Source organism: Ursus maritimus, unplaced genomic scaffold, assembly GCF_017311325.1.
Source record: "Ursus maritimus isolate PB19 unplaced genomic scaffold, ASM1731132v1 scaffold_8, whole genome shotgun sequence".
In the NCBI taxonomy this organism is placed as follows: Eukaryota; Metazoa; Chordata; class Mammalia; order Carnivora; family Ursidae; genus Ursus; species Ursus maritimus.
In genome coordinates, this window is record NW_024426996.1 from 81,754,509 (window position 1) to 81,774,333 (window position 19,825).

Below are 19,825 nucleotides of genomic sequence, written 5' to 3' on the forward strand. Positions count from 1 at the left end.
GGAGACCTGCCATGCAAGAATGCTAAAGAGAATCCACTAGATGGTAACTCAAATCTGTACAAAGAAATAAAGAACAACGGTAAACATAAAAGCCTGTATTATTGTGCTTTGGTTTCTAAATCCTCTTTCATTTCCTGTTGCTTTAAAAGACAGTTACATAAAACTATAATTATAAACCGTGTTAATGGGCATGCAGTGTACAAAAACGTGATTTGTAACAAAAGCAACATGGGGGAGCAAAGTTTGTATACTTTTGAAACTAAGTTTGTATTTATTCAGACTAGATTATCATAAATTAAGATGTTACTTGTAAGCCACATGGCAGGCACTAATAACAACAGAAATGAGAAGGAAATCAAAATTTTACACCAGAAGATATCTACCTAAGCAAAAGGGGCCGAAATGGAGGAATCTAGGGGAAAAAAAGATCTAAGACAATAGAAAACAAGTATCAAAATGGCAGAAGTAAGTCCTTCCTTATCAATAATTACATGAAATATAAGTAGATTGGACTCTCCAATCAACAGGCAACCCAAACAGTGTCTACGTGTCTATCAGCTGATGAATGGATGGACAAAATGTGTATCTATGTAACGGCATTTCATTCAGCCATAAAAAGGAATGATGCACGGATACATGCTATAACACGGATGAACCTTGAAAACACTGTATCAAGGGAAAGAAATCAGACACACAAACTACACATTATATGATTCAATTTATCTGAAATGTCCAGCATAGGCAAGTTCACAGAGACAGAAAGCAAATGAATGGTTGTCAGGGTCGGAGGGGAGGGGAAACGGGGAGTGGCAGCTATCTGGGTACGGGGGTTCTTTTTGGGGTGATGAAAATGATCTAGAATTATCTAGTGGTGATGGTTGCACAACACTGTGAGTGTATACTGGAAGCCACTGAATTGTACACTTTAAAATGCTTAAATTTTATGTTATGTCAGTTTTACCTCAATGAAAAAAATAGTGTACACCGGATTTTATCAAATAGTTTTTCTTCTATGTGTTGTGATGATTCAGTGGGAAAGTTCCATCGATTTGCTAATGTGTTAAATGTTCATATATTTCCTAATGATAAGTCATTCTCACATACCTGGAATAAACCTGATTTGGCATAATTATTATTTTTGTGCATGTTGAAAGATTCAATTTGCTCGTATTTTATTTTATAATTTTGTATTTCTATTTCTTTTCTTTTTAAAGATTTTATTTATTTATTCGACAGAGATACAGACAGCCAGCGAGAGAGGGAACACAAGCAGGGGGAATAGGAGAGGAAGAAGCAGGCTCATAGCGGAGGAGCCTGATGTGGGGCTCGATCCCACAAGGCGGGGATAATGCCCTGAGCCAAAGGCAGACGCTTAACCGCTGTGCCACCCAGGCGCCCCTATTATTGTATTTCTATTTCTAATATGATTAGCCTACACATTTTAAAATTTTCATTTTAACACCATCTGGGTTTGATCCCTCAAGATTACTTGGGTAGCTTTCCTACTTCTTAATCATCTAAAACACTTTTTATAAGATTTGGATGACCTATTCTTGATATACTTGATAGAATTTTTCTTTAAACCATCTGTTTCTTTGGGTGGGGTACTTCTATAAACTACCGACTCATTTCCTTTGTGGTTATCGAGCTGTGTGGGTATTGTATTTTTTCCTTGAGTGATTTTGTTAAGTTTAATTTTTAATAGAATATTGTTTATCTTATTTAAGCTTTGAATTTATTGAAAAAAAATTGTTTATAATCTTTTCTTTTGATTTGAAGATGTCTGTTGTGTCTGTGGTTGTGTGTCCTTGTTGGTTCCTGGTCTGGTTAGGAATGTGCTCTTTCCTCCTTTCTTCTTCAGTCTTGCCACATTACAATCCTAGTTTATGTTGACTACCTACTGTGACACAACACATGACAGCAGAGTTTAGTGGCTGAAAATAGCAAACACGGATTCTCTCACGGTTTCTGTGTGTTAGGAACCAGGTGCAGCCTAATTTGGTGGCTCTTTCTAAGAGTCTTACAGTCTGCAAAGCGCTGGGGCTGCAGCTGTCCCAGGGCTCAGTTGGGGGAGGATCCACTTCCAAGCTCACTCACATGGCCGTTGACTGGAGACATCAGTTTTTCCATGGCTGCCACTTTCCCCAGAGTGGGGACCAGGGGGGCACAGAAGCCACAACCTTCTTGTAGCCTAGTCTTGGAGGGCTTGTCCCATCACTTCTGTATCCTGCTCACTGGAATGGTCGGCCAGCCTCGCCCTGGCTCGGGAAGGGACATCATTGCAAGTGCGTGCCAGGACGTGGGGTCACAAGGGCCATCTTAGAGGTTTTCTACCACTCAGTCTTTTCAAAGGGCCAGTTTGGAGTTTTGTTCATCCTGCCTGATGTTTGCTCTTCTCTCCAGTTTTTGATCCCACAAGTCACTTCTTTAGTCTTTATTGTTTTCTTTGCGTCTCTAACGAGACAGCTCTTTTCCACTTTTGCTACTGGCTTGTGCATGAACTTCCAGGACAGAAATTCCCTCCCAAGGTCCAGGTGGCTGCACTCTAAACAGTTCTGCACGTGGTGTTTGTTTGTGGTTGGGTCTGCCTTTTTACAGGTCCCATTCCGATTCATTCCTTGAACCATGAGTCAAATACTATCTTACAGTTCTACATTTCCAAATGTTTGGTGATTGTTTCTTTGTCCTGTTTTCAGTGCATGTGGTCAGAGAACATGATCAATGTAATATAGATTCTCGGATATCCCACTGAGATTTGGTTTGGTGGCTTTGCAGTGTGTCCCTTGCTGGTAAACATCCCACGTGTGCTTGAAAATTAGGAATTCTTCACTTTGGGTGTGCAGGGTTTTATGTCTACTGAATCTCGCTTGTAATTGTGTTGAGTTTTTGTGACCTTCATAATTCTAGGCCTGGCTTGTCTGTCATGAGAGATGTGCATCTCGGCCTCCTTCCGACTGCGGGGCTGATCGTTTGTTCTTGGACTTCTGCCAGTAGAGTCTGCGTTATAGACTTCCAGGCTGTGTGTTTGGTACGTGTAAGGGCAGTGTTATTAAAGCTCCCTGGCAAATGGTCTCCCGATCTGCGGGGGCCCCTCTCCTCCCGCCCATGCCGTTGGTCTTACAGTGTCTTTCATCTGTGTCAAGGACGTCATCACAGCCCCCTGCTGGGGACCAGTTACTTCACACATCTCTTTCCTTACTGCTTCACTGAGGACACAGCTACAGTTCGTGTTCTCCATCCAATTTGATAAGGGATTTTTAAAAAAACTGGCTGGTTTAATCTGTTGAACTTTATTATGATTGGGGTCCTGTTTGAGTTCTCCCCCATTTTATGTTTTCCCTTTACCAGACTTCGCTTTGCCTTTTTATCCCCTTTCTTGACTCCTGCGAGATCCACTTCGGACTCGGAAGCTCTCTGTGTCGTCTCAGTGGCTGACTTCCCTTTGTAAACCCAGTACTTGACTTAAGAGCAAAGGTGGAGGCCGCAGCGCCGGCCTCCTCTCAAACAACAAGGGTCTGGTGCTGCTTGGCTTTCCTGCACCTTACCCTCAGTACCTCAGCTCCACTGCTTCGTGCCTCACACGGCTAGGGCACTGTTCATAGTCTCAGTTGCTTCTTGCCACACACCCTCCCCCTCCGTCGCACTCACCTCCCCCTGAAGCTCTAGGAGAGCCTTCGCACAGACGCGGGCTGGTGAACTCTGAGTCGCGTGCATTTGAAGGTGGCGTTGTTTCAGGCCTCACTGGATGGTGGTCTGACTGTGGGCTTGGGCACGCTGCCCGGCCCGCCTCCTTGTGTGAGCCCCCGGCACCCGCAGGGGAGCTGGACCGATGCCTGCCCCATAGCCAGTAGGACACGCAAAGCCGTTTCACATCCATGATCGGGTTAGAGATGATTGCGCCTTCCGTCTTGCTAGCAGACTCCCTGTTGCCTTCCTGGCCATCGGCCATCTGGGGGAGGCGCACAAGGCCAGGAGGTGAGGCGCCTCCACCTGACAACCAGGGGGATGGAGACCACTGGGTGAGCCTGGAAGCGGGTGTCCCCAGCCGTGCCCTCGGATGAGGCCACAGCCCCCGCCAGCGCTGGGACCGCAGCCATGGGAGAACCTGTCAGGCAGAGGACCCAGCTAAGCCACGGCGGGTTCTGACCCGCAGAAGCTGTGAGGTGCTGGACAGGTTTTGTTCTGAACTGGGCAGTTTTGCGGTAAATTTTTACACCACAATGGATGATGATGGTGTGTGTAATGTCTTACGTGAACAGTTCTTTCATCTTGAGACTTTGGAAGAACAGGGATACAATTATTGTTAGACTTGTATCATCATCACTGATCAGTCTGCTGTCATCACTACTTCTGAGGTAATCAGAGGGTCTTTTTCCTCTTAAATATCATGTGTCTTGTATTCTGTGGTTTCATTCTCAAACATAGGAGGTAGATTCGGGTTTTTTTCTGGCTCAAGACTCATAGTATTCCTGAATGTAAGTGTTCAAATCTTGCACGTGTGGGAAGTCCTCCGTCATTATATCTCACGATCTTTCTGAACGGAGCCCCTATGCTCTGCGCCTTCCATTCTGTCCCCTCATCCACACGCCACACTGTGTCCTGGGCGTTGCGAGCACGTCGGGCAAGTGCAGCAATCGGCTGCATCCACACCGCATTCGAACCCACGTATTGAGTCATTTTGGCCACTGCCACTCCCTTCTCCAAACACCCCAAATCTGCCCATTCTTCCCTTCCCTTGGAATCCCACCCTGTTCATTCGCCTCTCCTCTCGTTCCTCCAGTCCTCTCACCATGTTAACCATGTGAACCGTGTTGACCACGGGGATTCACGGTCTCTTATCCCATGTTCTTTGCTGGGGGTCCTGCTGTTTGCATGTCTGCCGCTCCCCGTGGTGGCTCTTTCTTGGTGAGTTTTTACTTTCTGGTTGTGAGCTCATCTCTTCCTGGCAGGGATCATATGGGGCTGGACCAAGAGCTTCTCCCCACGGCAACTATATGTTTCTTCTGTCCTGGGCCCCATGGGCATCACTGGCTGGGGCCCAGGTTTGTATGCTAATTTGTCTGCTGCAGGGGTGAAAGGGCCTGGACCGTGGCAGCTCTAGAATTCAGGACCTACACTCTGTGAGGCTGCAGGCCCTGGTTACGGGTTCTCCACTGAGACATGTCCCAGCAGGCCGGGCACACAAGCAACCCTGTTGCCCCCATTCCGGCGGTCAAGGTCTCCTGCTCGTCCAGCCCTTGCCTGGTGTGGGCCCCAGAGGCCTCTCTCCTCCCTCATGAGGGTGCTGGAAGTCTCTGGGGCCTCTGCCCTCTGTGGTCCTCATGATAGTCCTGACTTCCTTGGGAGCTCAGCTGTAGCAGAAAAGGTTGCTGTTTCCATCCTGTACTTGCAAGTTCTGCAGGGACAGGGTCTGGACTTCTACCATCACAGGGGACAGCATCATGGAAGGCTGCGTCTGCTTTCCTTCTGGGATCATGTTCTGGTCCTGTTCCCAGAGTGTGTACCGTTCCCCTCGCTGTCAGTCTTCTGTGGCTACCATAACAAGCAGGGGGCACATTAGAGCAGAAGCTCCTGTCTCTCGGTTCTTGATGCCAGAAGTCCAAGATCGAGCTGTTGGCAAGGTGCTTCCATCTGAGGGCACCGTGAAGAATCTGTTCCCTGCCTCTCCCCTCACATCTGGGGCTTTGCTGGTGATCTTTGGTTCCTTTGGCTTGTTGATACGTCGATCTACATGTGACATTGTCTGTGTCTCTGTCCCAGTCTTTGAAGTAGGGCCCACCCAAATGACCTCATTTTAACCTGATCGTGTACAAAGACCCTCTTTCTAAATCAGGTCACATTCTAAGATACTGGGGCTCCAACATGTGAGTTTCAGGGGGACACAATTCAACCCATAACATCCTCTCTTACCCGAAGCTCCGGGAACAGCTCGTAAGCACCACGTCTTTGCTAACTCAGCAGTGTGACCCCTCTCGGGAGCAGATCTGGAGTGGCTGGGACCCTTTTCCCCTGAATATCTGAGGTCAGTATCATGCTTGCCAGGGGTGGGCCTGGGTCGGAGGAGCTTGTTGTGGGCAGGACCTCCATGCCTTCCTCAGCCCAACACGCTGGGGAAACAAGCAGCCCCCGTTGCTGTGACTTGTCCCATTGAGACGTAGCAAGCCTTCCAGACAGGTGACTTTGCGTTCTCGCTTGATGAAGGAGGAAGCCCGGGCTTGGAGTGGTAAAGCAGCAAGGCCTCGGGCACCTGCAGCCCTCCCTAACGCTGGGCAGGGGGGCTCGTGTCCTCTCCGTGTCCGGGCAGAAAACCCGCGCCTTGCAGGACTTAGGTCTGTGTGGAGCAGTTTCCGTCTCTGTGGGCCAGATGCTGCAGGGATCTGTCCGCTGTTTCCAGAGCAGCCGGTGGCGGTTCTCTTACCCCACGGTTCCCTCCCGTGCACTGCATTGTCACATCAGCAGACTTTCCAGGCGGCTTTGCGGTGTGTTTGTACACGGGAGATAACGCTCAGGCTTTGGCAGTGGATGAGCACAAAGCCTTGGGTTGCACACCAGGGCCTGGGTGAGACGTGGCTGCCCCCCAGGCTCCTTGCCACCATGAGAAGTGCTGGCGAGAGGAGTAGATGCCCCCCTCTTCCCAGTTACAACTGGTGTGAATGCCTTGAATGGGCTTCTGCCTCCACACATGGCCACAGAGACACACAGATACTTACATGGAATTCAAGGCCATGAACACGGAGTACCATGAAGAATCATCCACATGTTAGTGGCTCTTTGTGGACGTGGTTTCCCCTAATACCAGACTGTCCCACGAGTCTGAGGCTGGTGCTACCAGATCAGAGCCCTGGGCCCTGGCTTCCCACCAAAGGGCTCCTCAACAGCTCCGGGGACAAACGTGTCCTTTGCAGGACGACAGGCACTGGGTACCTGCCATGTGCAGGCCCAGGACAGTCCTGAGCACAGCAGCAGGCAAGAAGGCCCAGACGCTTGTGCCCAGAAGAGGCGGGTGCAGAGGTGGAGGGAAGAGAGTCAGGCAGGGCCTGCACAAAGCTGGGCTACCTCTCTTCTGGGTGGGAATCATTGCAGATCTAGTAACAGTAACAGAAGGTAGCATGTGGGGACAGTGGGTTGGGGGCTGAGGCCACATAGAAGCCATGATAAGACTCTGACAAGGCCTGCACAGGGAGGCTGCGGAGAGTGGTGCTAGGGGAGGTACCAGAACTCTGGGCCACCTTCCTCTCTTTCACTTTCAGATGCACCTATGAACCCCCTGGCATTCTGCTTCAGCTACAAAAAGAAATTATGGGTGACCTGGACCAGAAAAACCTTTAATTCTGGCCCGGGATTGCCTGCTTCTAGGAATCCCCACCTGCAGGAGTCCAAAGTCCCACTCAAAGTTTGCTGGACAGCCCGATCCCGCTCAGCAAGTCCAAGCTGGAGCTGCGGAGGTCTCCCTGGCCGACCCATTTGCCCTCACGGTCCCTGTCGAGACTGCAGCCCCGCCCCAGCTGTGGAGGGTGCTGGGATCAGGACCACCAGTGCCCCAGACCCACATCACCCCTTCCACAGTCAGCAATAGAACCCCAGCCTCCGACCCTCTACCCACGGCAGGACTTTGAGTGTGCTGCTCCTTTTCTCAAATGTTCTTCTCCCAGATCTCTGCAGGGCTGCCCTTTCTGCCGTCAGGGCTCCACCCCTGCCCCCTGCACGACTCCACTCACCTGACACTCCCAGGTCTCCTCTCTTGCAGCCCCAAGACACAGAGCAGCCAGAGACCCTCAGGTGCACCGCGGCCATGGCCTCGTTGGTGGTGGAAGTGGAAAGCCAGCTTGCGTGCCTTCATGTCTGGAGAATCGTCAGAATCACCAGAAGCTGGGTCCCGAGGCCTCCTCCTCTCAATGCCTGTAAGAGAAACAGGGCTCCGGGGGGCCCCCAACGTGCCCTCATGAACCGCTAGTGACCCCCGAGTGAGTTTCCCGCTGCAGCTGATGGGATTTGGAGGCTTTGCTTCATGTCCACACGGACCATTGTTGTATAAATCATGCAGCTATCTGTGCAATGTTTCAGAGTACTTGGAATAACTCAAAGACAAAGGATCTTTTATTGTTTGTGGAGAGAAAAGTAAAATATTAAGTTCTGGCATTAGAGATATTCTGAAACTCCTTAAGAAAAGCAGCACGACTGCAAGGCAACCTGTCCGGTGGCCTGGCGGGGCGGGCCTGGCCTCTTTGCCGAAGGAGAAGCACATGCTGGTGGTCTCGGCTCGGGGCTATCTCCTGCAGTTAGCAAAGTTGGTTTGCTTCAACAGAAGGCGGAACTGAGTTACGAGGGCGTGGTTTGGATGCAAGCCCAGGTCTTGCTGGGGAGCAAAGGGGTGGGGTCCTTCCAGGTGGTGAGTTTTCCGGGGAGAGGGCAGCTTCACTTGGCAGGGACAGTTTCCTGGTCCAGGCAGGGTGGGCAGCATACTGTCCTAAATGTCAGGGTCCACCTGTGGGCTGTGGTGGAGACGGCCAGGGCAGAAATGAGCTTCCCTTGGGGCTTCTCATCTGCCCACCTCAGGCCCTTGTGTGCACGCCAGTCCTCTGATGGTAATTCAGGGTCTTCAGGGTCATGTGCAAAGGTGGGGAGGGAGTGGTGACAGGGAGTGGAGGACATCAGGGTGGCAGGCTCCCAGAGGCAGAAGCCTTTGGCCTTGGTGCCTTGGGCCAGTCCTGAGGAGTACACCAATTCTTCTCACATCTCCATTGAGCAAGTTCCCATCTCAAATACATGGTGGTAGGGGAGCAGAAACCCCTGCCTCCAGGGAGCTGGCAGTATGGCAGGGAGAAGAAAAGGTAACTTCTATACCAGGCATGAGAGTAAGGAGGGAAGAGCAGGGGAAGGCAGCAGAAATAGCATATGCAAAGTTCCTGTGGCCAGTGGGAAGAAGGGCCATGTGGTTAGAACCTGGTAGGCAGGGAGGGACTCCTGGCTGGAGGACGGAAGGGAGGTTAGAGGAAGGTTAGGTGGCCCAGACCTGGGGCTCTCTGTAATAAGTTGGATTTCCTCTTTGGTTCATGAGAAGCCACAGAGGGATTTGAGCAGGGGATGACAGCATCTGGTTTACATTCTAGGGCCCCTTTCAGGGAAGAAGCCATGCCCGGTGGCCCTGGTCTGGGTGAGAGTGAGGCGGACGGGGTAGGCATCAAGGGGCACCACGGGTCTAAGCGCTGGAGGCGCCGTGACAGGAAGGGGGCGCCAGAGGAGCTGGTCCAGACCACGTCGGGGGCTCTGGTCCCCGACACTGTCAAATGAGGAACTGCTGCCTGAGAAATTGAGGGGGGTGTGGGTGAGACATGAGCCCAGGTCTGGGGTTTCGATCTTTTCGTTGTGACTCATGTTGTGCCTCTGTTTATAAACGTTCTCTGAAGCATTTGCTAAACGTGCACTTACACCTTGTTTTCTCATCCCCCCCCCCCACGTTCTAATTAATCCAGTTTGGGAGGCATTGTCTTGGGTGAGTATAAGTAAGAGTTTAAAAGCATTTGTTTTGCAAATAGATACCCAGCTCCCTGTCACCCTTGATTGAATCCACCCACACTTCCTCATTGATTATGAACTTTAAAAACGATAGCAGGATTGATAACAGGATTTCAGGGTTGTCCACTGTGTCCAGTGAGTTGTACCGATAGTTCAGTCCTAGCTACGCGGCTGTTGTGCGTGACTGATGTTTTTTCACCTAAAAGGACAGTTATGTTGCCTATCCTCACTGCCACCTGAGAACATTCCAGCTCCCAGGAACAGGGTCTCCCAGGGCTGGCCTCAGTCCCTTTTCCATCACCCCATCATGTCACCCTTGGGGCCTGGCTAGCCCCCACCCTAGGGGAACCCTCATGACCCTCCTGCGGGTGACTCTGGAACTAAACATAGGTTGCTTACGGGGAGGGGGGGGTGGCGCTGGGAATCCCGCTTTAGCCACATCCGACCACCTCTGAGGGACCACCGGGCTCAGGGAAGTCCCTGCCAAGGCTTCTTGATGCTGACTTCTGGCCCCTGTGCTCTCTGCAGGATCAGGGGCCTTCCATCCAGGGCTGCACCTCCTCCTGGTCCCAGGAACCCAAGCATAAGGCCAGGTTTGCACAGAGAAACCCTCTGGGATCCCGGCCGCGGCCTCCTGAGACCCTGTGTGGGCCCAGAGCCCAAAGGCCGGCAGTTGTGCACCTGTAGTGCCTCCCCTTGCAGTGGCCCAGAAACATTTAAATGACCCCTGCCTGGGAGCTCTTGGAGGTGTGGGGTAGGTGTAAGTCACACACCGCTCCAGGGATGTGGGTGTGGGGCAGGTGCGGCCTCGCAGTTATGGCCCAGTGGGTGTGGAGCAGATGGGGCCTGGTGAATGCATGTGCATGGAAAGTGTGTAGATGGGTGCTTGTGTGGGTGTGCTGGTGTGAGGCAGGCACATGTGTAGAACAGGTGTGTGTGTGTATATGTCTGAGCGCGGGCGGGGGGGGCAGGTCAGGTGGGGCCTGGTAGTTGTAGGGCAGGTGCGTGGCAGGTGCGGGGGCAGGGCAGGTGAGTGTGCGTGGCAGGTGCATGTGCGGGTGCAGGGCAGGTGCGTGTGTGTCTCTCTGTGTGTGCAGGGCAGGTGCGTGTGTGTGTATGTGCACGCGGGTGCGGGCCAGGGGGGCCTGGTGTGTGCGGGGTACGATCGTGTGCGGACTCAGGCAGGTGTGGGCAGGCGCGGCAGGCGGGAGAGCCTCGCTGCCCGGGCGGGGCGGGCGGGCGCGGCCTGCAGCCGCCCGCGTCGTGCTGCGCGGCGCTCGCGCCTGGAAACAGGAGACTGCTGGGCCGGAAGCCCCGCCCGCGCGCGCGCCGCCTGTCCCCGCCCGGTGGAGCGGCTGCTGGCGCGGCGCGGCGCGGCTCGGCACGGCGGCGCCCGGGCGCAGGCGAGCGGGCGGAGCAGCGGACGGCGCCCAGGCCGCCCCACGCGCCGGGCTCGCGGCGGAGCGCGCCGGACTCGTCGGGGCCCGCAGCCGCCCGCGCCTTTCAATGGGCAGCTCGCACTTGCTCAACAAGAGAGCCTGCCGCTCGTAAAACGCTGCGCCATCGGATTTTCCGGCCGCGGGGGCGGGGCGGCGAGGCGGGCAGGCGAGGCGCGCCGCGCATTTGTGTGCGTGCGCGTGCATCAGGCATCACGCCGCCGGGGGAGGGAGCCGGGGCGGGCCGCGGGGCGCCGTGCGCGTGCGCGAGCCGCAGCGTGCAAGTGCGCGTGTCGCCGGCGCCGCCGTCACGCCACCGCCGCCGCGCGCCGCCGCCGCCTGCGCCTCGCGCAAGGTGACACTCAAGGGGCTGCGCACTCCGGCCCCCTGACCCCCAGTCCAGGCCCCGCCACACCCGCGGCGCGCCCCGGCGTCCAGACCCGGCGGACCCGCGGCTCCCTCCCGGGCCCAGCGCCCTGCCTCCCGGCCCGCGTGCACCCTGCGGGGGCCGGGCCGGCCTCCCGGCGGTCGCGTGGGCTCGCCCCTCTGACCTCAGGGCCTTTGCCGCCGCGCGAATCCCCCGCTCCCAGGCCTCACGCGCCGGCAGTTGCGGAGCCGCCGTGGGGGCCCGGCGTGGGCCGGGAGGACGCGGGCTGCGTGCGGCCGCGAAGCCAGCGTGCACGCCAGGACCCTCCCACCGCTGCGCTCAGGACGACCCCCACCTGCCGCCGATCACTCGTGTCTCCAACATTGTGTTCGCAGCGCACCGCAGGTGGGAGAGCCGCCGCGGCAACCTGGCAAGGCACACTGCACCGCAGCTTGGCCACCTAGCGCCTCCAGAGCTCGCCCGTGCCTCCGGTCTAGCTACTCAAGGGACCACTTGTCCCCCCATTGTTCTGAAGGTTGTCGGAAAGCAGGACCCTGGCTGCCAGGACCACACGGGAGCCTGCGGCCGTGGGGCAGCAGGCCAGCGGGGGACACTTCAGGGTGGGTGCTGGCCTGCTGGCCGGCTCCGAGCTCCGGTGTCCGGGGCCATCTTGCAGTTCCTGGTCCACGTCCAGCCGCCCGGGGTGCGGCAGGGGAGGCTGGGGGCCCGGGCTCCCTGAGGCCCGTGCCAGCGAGAAGCTTGCAGCCACACCTGAGCCTACGAGTTGGAGGCTAGATCTTTCTCTGGCTGGGTGCCCTGCCCAGCCCTCTGCCCGCTGATGAGAAATGAGGGCACCACCTCTGGGCATGCCTGGGAGGACAGCCTTTAGGCTGGCAGCATCTTGGAGAAGCCCGGAACCTGGCCAGCAGCCAGACCCCGTTGTAGTGATCATTTTCCCCATGATCGTTTAGGACAGATTAACCTTCTGGTTGGGGGAGAGGGAAACAGTTTGCCATCCAGAGTGGGACGGGATCGGCTTGCTTCCGGTTGGTCTGAATCAAGTACTCAGCCCTGAAACCCTCACCAGCTCCCACCTCTTGAGGTGGCTGGAGAGTCAGGGTTTAAATGGGGAGGTGTTCACATCCCCTGTCCCACCTTTATTCCCTTTTCCAGGACCCCCCCCTTCAAGAGCAGCGACTTCATTTGTGTAAAAACATACACAGCAGTCAGAGTGCTCAACAGCGGCTGGCCTCCAGCAGTGTGGGCACCTGGAGCCGTGCACACCCACCTGGGGGTCATCGCAGGCCATCCGTCTTGAGTGGGGCGGCACCCCCAAGGTTCTTGGAGGACTGATCAAAGAGGGCCAAAACACAGACCCAAGCCCATCCCTGGGGTATCCCAGCCAAGCCCCTGACCAGGGTCTGTCAGGTGCAGATGGTAGTGTGAGGCCATGTGGGATCATGAGTGAGCATCTGACAAGTGTTGGGGACAAGACTAGGAGATGGGACTGGGGACAGGGCCGGGCGGGGACAGGACTGGGGACAGGGCAGGGATGGGACTGGGGACAGGGGCGGGAACGGGACTGGGGACAGGGCCAGGGTAAGGGGCCAGTGCTTTCTGGCTGTGTGCGTGCTCACCATCATTGTCCTGCTCTCCCTGGACGTCAGTCTGGCCATGCCTGCTCTCTGGGGTTTGCCTTCTCTCTGCCCTCCAGGGCTTTGCCAAAGCTGGCCATGGGGGTCATCTCTGGACCCAGGCTTTAGTCTCTTGCCCCTCCTTGCAGCCCCCAGTGGTGCCTGCCTTTCTTCTCACTTGGGTTTTGTCACTATCTTTGAGCACGTGGTTCAGTTTGGGCATCTCTACGGGGTCTTGTGAGGGACACGCACTTGGGGCTTCATCTGTGTGCCCTGTGCAAGCGGGTCCTGTCCAGCCTCCTTGGGGGTGTTTGGGCAGTTCCAGCCTCTTCTGGCTGGACGGGTTGCTGTCCCTGCTTCATCTGAGAAACGGACTCGTGGCTGGAGTGACCTGTCTAGCTCTGGTCCCTCCTCTCCTGGCTGTGTTTCGGGTTTCCCTTCTGGCCTCTTTGCTTCAGCTTGAGGACACATGGGGTGGGGGCCTGGGGGCACAGAGCTGCTGAGGTCCTGCTAAGTGTTCTGTGACGGCCCCTTTCTTGGGGCTCAGCCCTGAGAGCCCCATGCATTGGGAGGCTGGAGCCACCCCTGTCTGTACATCTGTATATGGGGTTTGGCTGTGGGGTGAGCTGTCAGATGTTTACCGGGGGAACCCCAGGGCAGAGATGAACACCTCTCTGTAGGAGAAGGGCCCATGGGGTTCAGAGGTGGGTCTGGCATTGGTGCCCCACCAGCCCGGTGCAAGCTGAGATTGGTGGGGGCTTCCTTTGGGCCAGCAGGCCACGAGCAGATGGCTGGGCCCATGACATGGCCTTTCTCTGCCACCAGCCTCTCACCTGCCCCCAGAGCATCCTGTGCCCTTGGTGTGGCCCAGTCTAAGTGGCTGGAGCGCAGCTTGCTGCCGGCCGCCCACGGCTCCTGGGCGTGGGGGACCCAGTCAGAGGCTTTTTATTCTGTGCCAACTGCCCTTCTAGAAGACTCCTGGTTTCCCTGCACTGGTGGCAGGAAGGAGGACCCATGGCAAGCTCTGGGGGAGGGGGTTGTGTCTGGCCTTGGCACCGCCACCTGATGGGTACAGGGCAGTCCACGACACACTTGCCTCCAGTTCCCAAACGGGACTTCACATCCCACGTCACTACTGTGTCCAGAAGCTTAGCTGTGGATTGGCCCCTGGGCCTTGCATGGGCATGGGGCCCTCGCTTGTCGAGCCCCAGGATGTCCTGAGGGGGTGCGCCTCTGTTCTCCCGAGCCAGAGATCTCATGGACGTCTCGTCACGTGCCAGTGCCAGGGGGATGCTCTTCACGCTGAGTTGTTTCTGCCTGTGTCACCCGCAGGGTGGGAGGAGGGTCCTTTCTGTCCCTGCAGCCTGGCTGTAGACCGGGGCTGGGAGGATGGTGACGCCCTGAGAGGACTGGAACTAGAAGAAATCCCAGTGGGTCTGGCGGGCGGGGATGCTTTCTGGACCCTCCCGCGGCGTGGGCTCTGGCCTGTCAGGAGGCCTGCTCGGTGCCCCCAGTGCCCTGGCCAGGCCGCCTGTCTTAGGCTGCGGTGCTGTGCGCTGGTCTTCCTGAGTCTGTGGCGTCTGTGTAGTGTAGTGAGGCCTGGCCTCAGAGGACGCGTCCCCACGTGGGGTCTGCCCACGGCAGCTGTTGAATGTCACACGCAGAAGGGCAGGAAGGTGACTTTCCTTCAGCCACAGGTTCTCGTGCGTGGGATTCTGATGCATCGCAGAGCTAGCGGGACACGTGTGCACCCATGTAACAGCACGAGAGGAGCGTGGGGGAGTCTCGGTGACAGCAGTCTTATTCACGTGTGGGGGAGCGAGCGCCTTTCTGGTTCACAATGAGTTCAGGGGACAGCACGGTGCGTGCTGCTGACGGGATCAGTCCTGCTGGAGTCGATGTGGCCACGGTGCCCACAGCTGTGTACCACCCGATGGAGCACCGGGCCTTCTCTGTGCAGCCTCAGCTCCCGCCAGGCCCAGGCCCTCAGCCAGCAGACCGTGCCCTGGGCGGCGTGGCCGGCCCCGTCTGGCACCTCCGGACCAGGGCAGACCGATGCCTTCCTGCCCCCCAGCTGACCGTGCTGGGGGCCGGGCCAGAGGAGGACACGGGGCGGGGCGGTGAGGTGCTCTCCAGGTGGTCAGCAGCCCCTTCTTGGGAGGAGGTGTTCGGGAGGGTGTGACCGAAGGTGGTAAGCCGAAGCACCGCAAGGGGCCGGGTGTGCCCCGCCTGTGGGAAGCCTGTTGTGGCTGAGGGCCTGGCTTCACGGAGGTCGAGGGAAAGGCTGGCAGGGGACAGCCAGCCATGCTGAGGGTCTCAAGGGGGTGACAGGCCCTGGGTCTTGTTTCTGAAGCCCCTGGCTGTGGTGGGGAGGGGCGCGCTGTCCTGCTGGGAGCACATAGGACTGTGGGGGCTGCTCTGATGTTTGGGAGGCTCCGGGCCATGGCTACTGAGTCTGGGGCACGAGCAGGTGGGAGATGGCCTAGTTTCTGAGTCTGGAGAAGCAGCACGGAGCACTTTGGGAACGAATTCTGGGTGTTGAGTGTGGGATGCTTGTCAGAGTTGCAAGGGGAGGCGTGACCAGCCAGGGACGCGGAATCCCGAGGTCAGGCATGGCTGGGTTCTCGGGCACCCCCTCCACCGGGGTTCCCGCTGGCCTAGGTGCCAGGGAGCTGCTATGATTGGTCTGGGGAGGGCTGAGTGCCTCGGGTGTCCCTGGAGTGTGCCAGCTGCACCCGCAATCCCTCCCAGGACTGGGGCGGGGGGTAGAACAGGAGGGACGGCCTCCTGGTTAGCTGGGTGGGGCTGGACCCAGGAGAGCTCTGCCCAGACCCCCGTAGGTGGGGCCCTGGGGGCTGCGGTCCTTTCCCTTGCTGCACTGTCTTTAAGATGAACTTTCAGACCAGCTTTAGACTCACGGAAAGTGGTGAAGGCAGCACAGAGGTGTCTGCGTGTGCGCGTCCCCTGCAGGCAGCTCCGCCGTGGTGGACAGCGCAGCTTAAGTCCTGCTGCCTCCTCCAGCTGCCACCTGACTGGCACCCATCCGTCCGACCTGGAGCTGTGCACACACGTTTGGGACAGCAGCCCGTGCTGGCGTTCGTCCACGCCTTTGCGAGGGGCTCATGTGTGTGGCGGCCAGCAGAGGTGTCTCCTGCAGCCCAGTGGGTCCTGCTTCTGCCCCGCACCCCCAGCTCCTGGCGAGGGCCTCCGGTGTCAGTAGCCGTGCTGACCACTGGGTCCCCTCCACCTTGCTGAGCTGCAGGGATGCAGGTGTGTGTGCTTGGTCACCACCCACGGCGGGCACCCAGCCCCCCCAGGGCCACCGCCTCCTGGCGCACAGCTCCTCATATAGGGAATGACGCGGATGTGTGTGTCGAGGTGGTCGTCAGAATCCACTCCCTCCCTCCATGCTTGCGGGGTCCCAAAGCCACGTGCCCCACACCTGCGAGGTGCGGACGTGGCTGCCCACAAGCCTCTCGTCTGGTGACGCTGTTAACAGCTCACATGTCCGTCCAGAGTGGGACATCAGAGTAGGGCGGGAAGTGCCAGGGAGGAACCCAAGGGAGCCTGGGAGTGTTGAGTACCGGGGAGGGCGGGCAGCAGCAGCCTGCAGCCAGTGTGGGGTGTCCACCCCGTGTCCCACCCTCCCAGACCCCCGGCCAGTTTCTGAGCCCCTGCCCTGACGCTCAGCCCCGTCCCTGCCTGAGGGGCTCTCGTACCTGCTGTCTGAGAGCAGGTGGCTCCCAGGAGCCTCGTGTTGGTCATCGTGGGCGGGCACCAGGGGGATGTGGGGTGGAGCAGAGGGACAGGCGCCCCCGGGATGTGTTGGACAGGATCCTGCACGCCTCCCTGGGGTCCGCCCTTCAGCTGTGCCCCTGTAAATGTGGGGCCATGCCCCTGAGGGCAGAGGGCGAGCAGAAGCCCTGGCCTCGCGTAGGTGCCCAGCAGGCATGTTTGGGGAGCTTAGGGCAGTGCTGGTGGTTTCGCCAGAAGCATCTGTACCATGTCACTAACTGTCTGTGAGGCGTTTTGCTGGAAAAGAGTAGGAATAACTGGAGACAGGTTTCCTTGACTGGGTGACAGTTGGATTTCGTTTCTCTGGGGGCAGAGCGCCCCTCCTGATGGTCTCGCCGCGGTGGGCCTCTGGGCTGCCATGGCCGTGGTTCCGGCGGCCTGTGACAGTGCCTGCAGCACAGCGCGGCTTGGGGGCTCGTGAGCCCGCAGCCCGGTGCCCTGTGCAGCACCTGCCGCTCCCCGGCGGGAGGAGGGGCCGCACACAGCCGGCGCTTTGCTGGGACCACCCAGACCTCCTTCTACAGTTGAGACGTGGTCAGATACTGTGCGTTTTGCAGGAGCGTCTTTTTAGTTTTGCTTTTTTCAGTTTTTATTACGTTCTTTGTAATGAACGTCTTACTTTTTGTGATTTTATCTTTTATGGCAAAATTGTCTTACAGATAATTAGGTATGCGGTGCAAACGCTTGAGAAAAGATGCTTGCGGTGACAGAGGGCATGCGGCAGCTTACAGGTGGCCTGGTGGCCCTGGGACCCCCGACCCGCAGCCCTGTCCTCACCGCCCACCCTGCCTGCAGGAGCCTCCGTGTCTGCGTAGTGGCCGCCCCGTGGGTTCCCATCGTCCTTCGCCTGTGTCCGTGGGGCTCTCTGTGGTCATTCTGCGCCGTGAGGTCAGCTGAGGGGGCTTCTGTTTGGCATTTTCCAGGAACAAGGTGGAGTTTGGTGTTTGCACACTGTGGACGTCCCCCAGCACTAGCCCAGAAGCTGCTTGCAGTCACACGGTCTCATTCTGTCAAGCACAGTCGGGTGGGCGGTGGACTCCGTGTGTCACACCCTGCTCCTGGGCCTGGCTCAGCCTCCCCGGCCCTGGTAGATGCCGTCATGCTGTCTGTGGGGCCCCGGGCCAGGACGGACAAGAGACGGGTTCGTCTTTGTGTGTGTACAGCCTGGGCCTGAAGTCGCCATGTGTTTGCATGCTGGGTCCTGGGACCCTTGGCCTGACCCAGTCTGGTCTTTGACCCCCACGCCTGCTGGTGCTCCCCTGGGGGGCACACATCACTGCCCTGGTAAGGGAGCCTGGGACGCACCCCGGCCCTTTAGGCTGCTCGCGGGCTTCTGAACCTCGGTCAGCTGTTGGCAAAGCAAAGCTTCCTTTTGAAATCATTTCACAGAAAAGGTGAGCCGGGGGCACAGTGGAGCGCAGGGTGAGAGGCTCCGTGTGCCCGAGGGGTCTGGTTCTCCTTACTTCGGCTGCGCAGAGGCCCGGGCCCTTGGCGTGGAGCGAGTGTGCAGAGAAAAAGAAGGCTGCCATCTGCACACCCACCACTAGCCTGTGCCTTCTGCCGAGGGCCACGCCAGCCACGGAGGGCCCAGCTGGGCACTCTGGCTGCTTTCAGGCACACCTGGTGCTTCCTTCTCTGGGTTGTAGAAGAAAAGAAAGCCTCGTGACCGCGTGGTTGGCGTGACCCCTTCCTAACTCCCCGCCACCTGCACACACTGAGTATGATTCCGTGGGGCCCTCCAGGCGGGAGGGCAGATGTGCTCACTGCCCTCGGCTCCGTGGAGGTGACCACCGTGGTCTTGCCCAGCATGCTGCCGCTGCCGTTTGTGGCTGTGCTCGGAGTAAGTGTGGGGCCAGCGGTGGGAAGTAGAGGAGCCTGGAGACGCGGCGGGGTAATTGGATTTGGGTTGCAGGTCTTGGGGTTCTGTGGCGCTCCCTCCCGCCTCCGCCTCATCACAGCCACGGGGTACGAGTCCGCCTGCAGCTGGAGCCCCCTCCCTCCCTCGCCGTCTGCAGGTGCCCGGCACCATGGGTTCCTCTGGGTGCTCGCCGCTCGGCGGGTGCAGGAAGCCTGAGGAGGCCGGGCCAGCCGGACCCGAGGGCTTTATCCAGCTGCCGTTGGTAGACACCTGACCTGAGGCCTGCGTCCTTGGGGTGGCCTGCGTCCTTGGCGGCCAGCTTGCTGCCCCTGGCCCAGACGCCTCACGCCCGGTGCTGGCTCCATGCTCATTTGTGAAGGTCAAGGTCGAGGGTGAGGCTTGTCTCCTGGCGGGGAGAGTGTCGGGCCAGCACAGCTGCGCCTCTGGCCTTCCGGGCCTTACCTGCCACCACCCCCTGCACCTGTAGAGGCCGGCGGATAGTCACTGAGGGTCCCTGAAGGTTCTCTGGGGCGTCACCCTGTCACAGAGCAGCCCCTCCCTCTTTATGAGGTGTGAGCGACTTCTCGTTTCCTAATTCATCCGGTATGTTCTTTATGGAACAAAGTTAAATCAAAGGTGGGTCTGTGATCTGCAGTTTCCCACGTTTTGTATTTTCTTGAGCTCTGTGTTGTGAAGCTACACGTTTGTGATGAAGAGAAGTTCACGTGTGTCAGGAGAGTTCAGGCCCTGGGCCTCGAGCCCCTTCCTGGCGCCCGTGCTTGACCTCAGAGCAGCACTGGGGGTCTGACCTGGGTGGAGATGTCACGCTGCCGGGGGCCCACCAACCACCGCCCGTCTGCCCGTGAAGGACTCTTAGCTATGACTGGAGGGACAGGGAGAGAAGGGGCTCTGGTGCCCTCCACTGAGGGAGGGTCCACCCCCCATGGAAGGGGCAGCTCAGCCCCCAGTGGCACAGGACGGTGCCAGTTTGGCCAGGCCCGAGCTGGCCGGCAGTCACTGGCCAGCAACCGGCTATGGTGAGCTGCGGCGGGGGGTGGGGAGCCGGACCCTGTCATGGGCCGTTTGGCCCAGCCCGGGCAAGGGCCTCAGGGCACAGGGTCTCACGGAACTAAGGAGGAGCCACGGCTCTGTGCGGACCCCAGGCCATCTGCCAGGCTCTGGTCCTTGGGACCCCTTCCTCCCACGGTGTGGCTTCAGC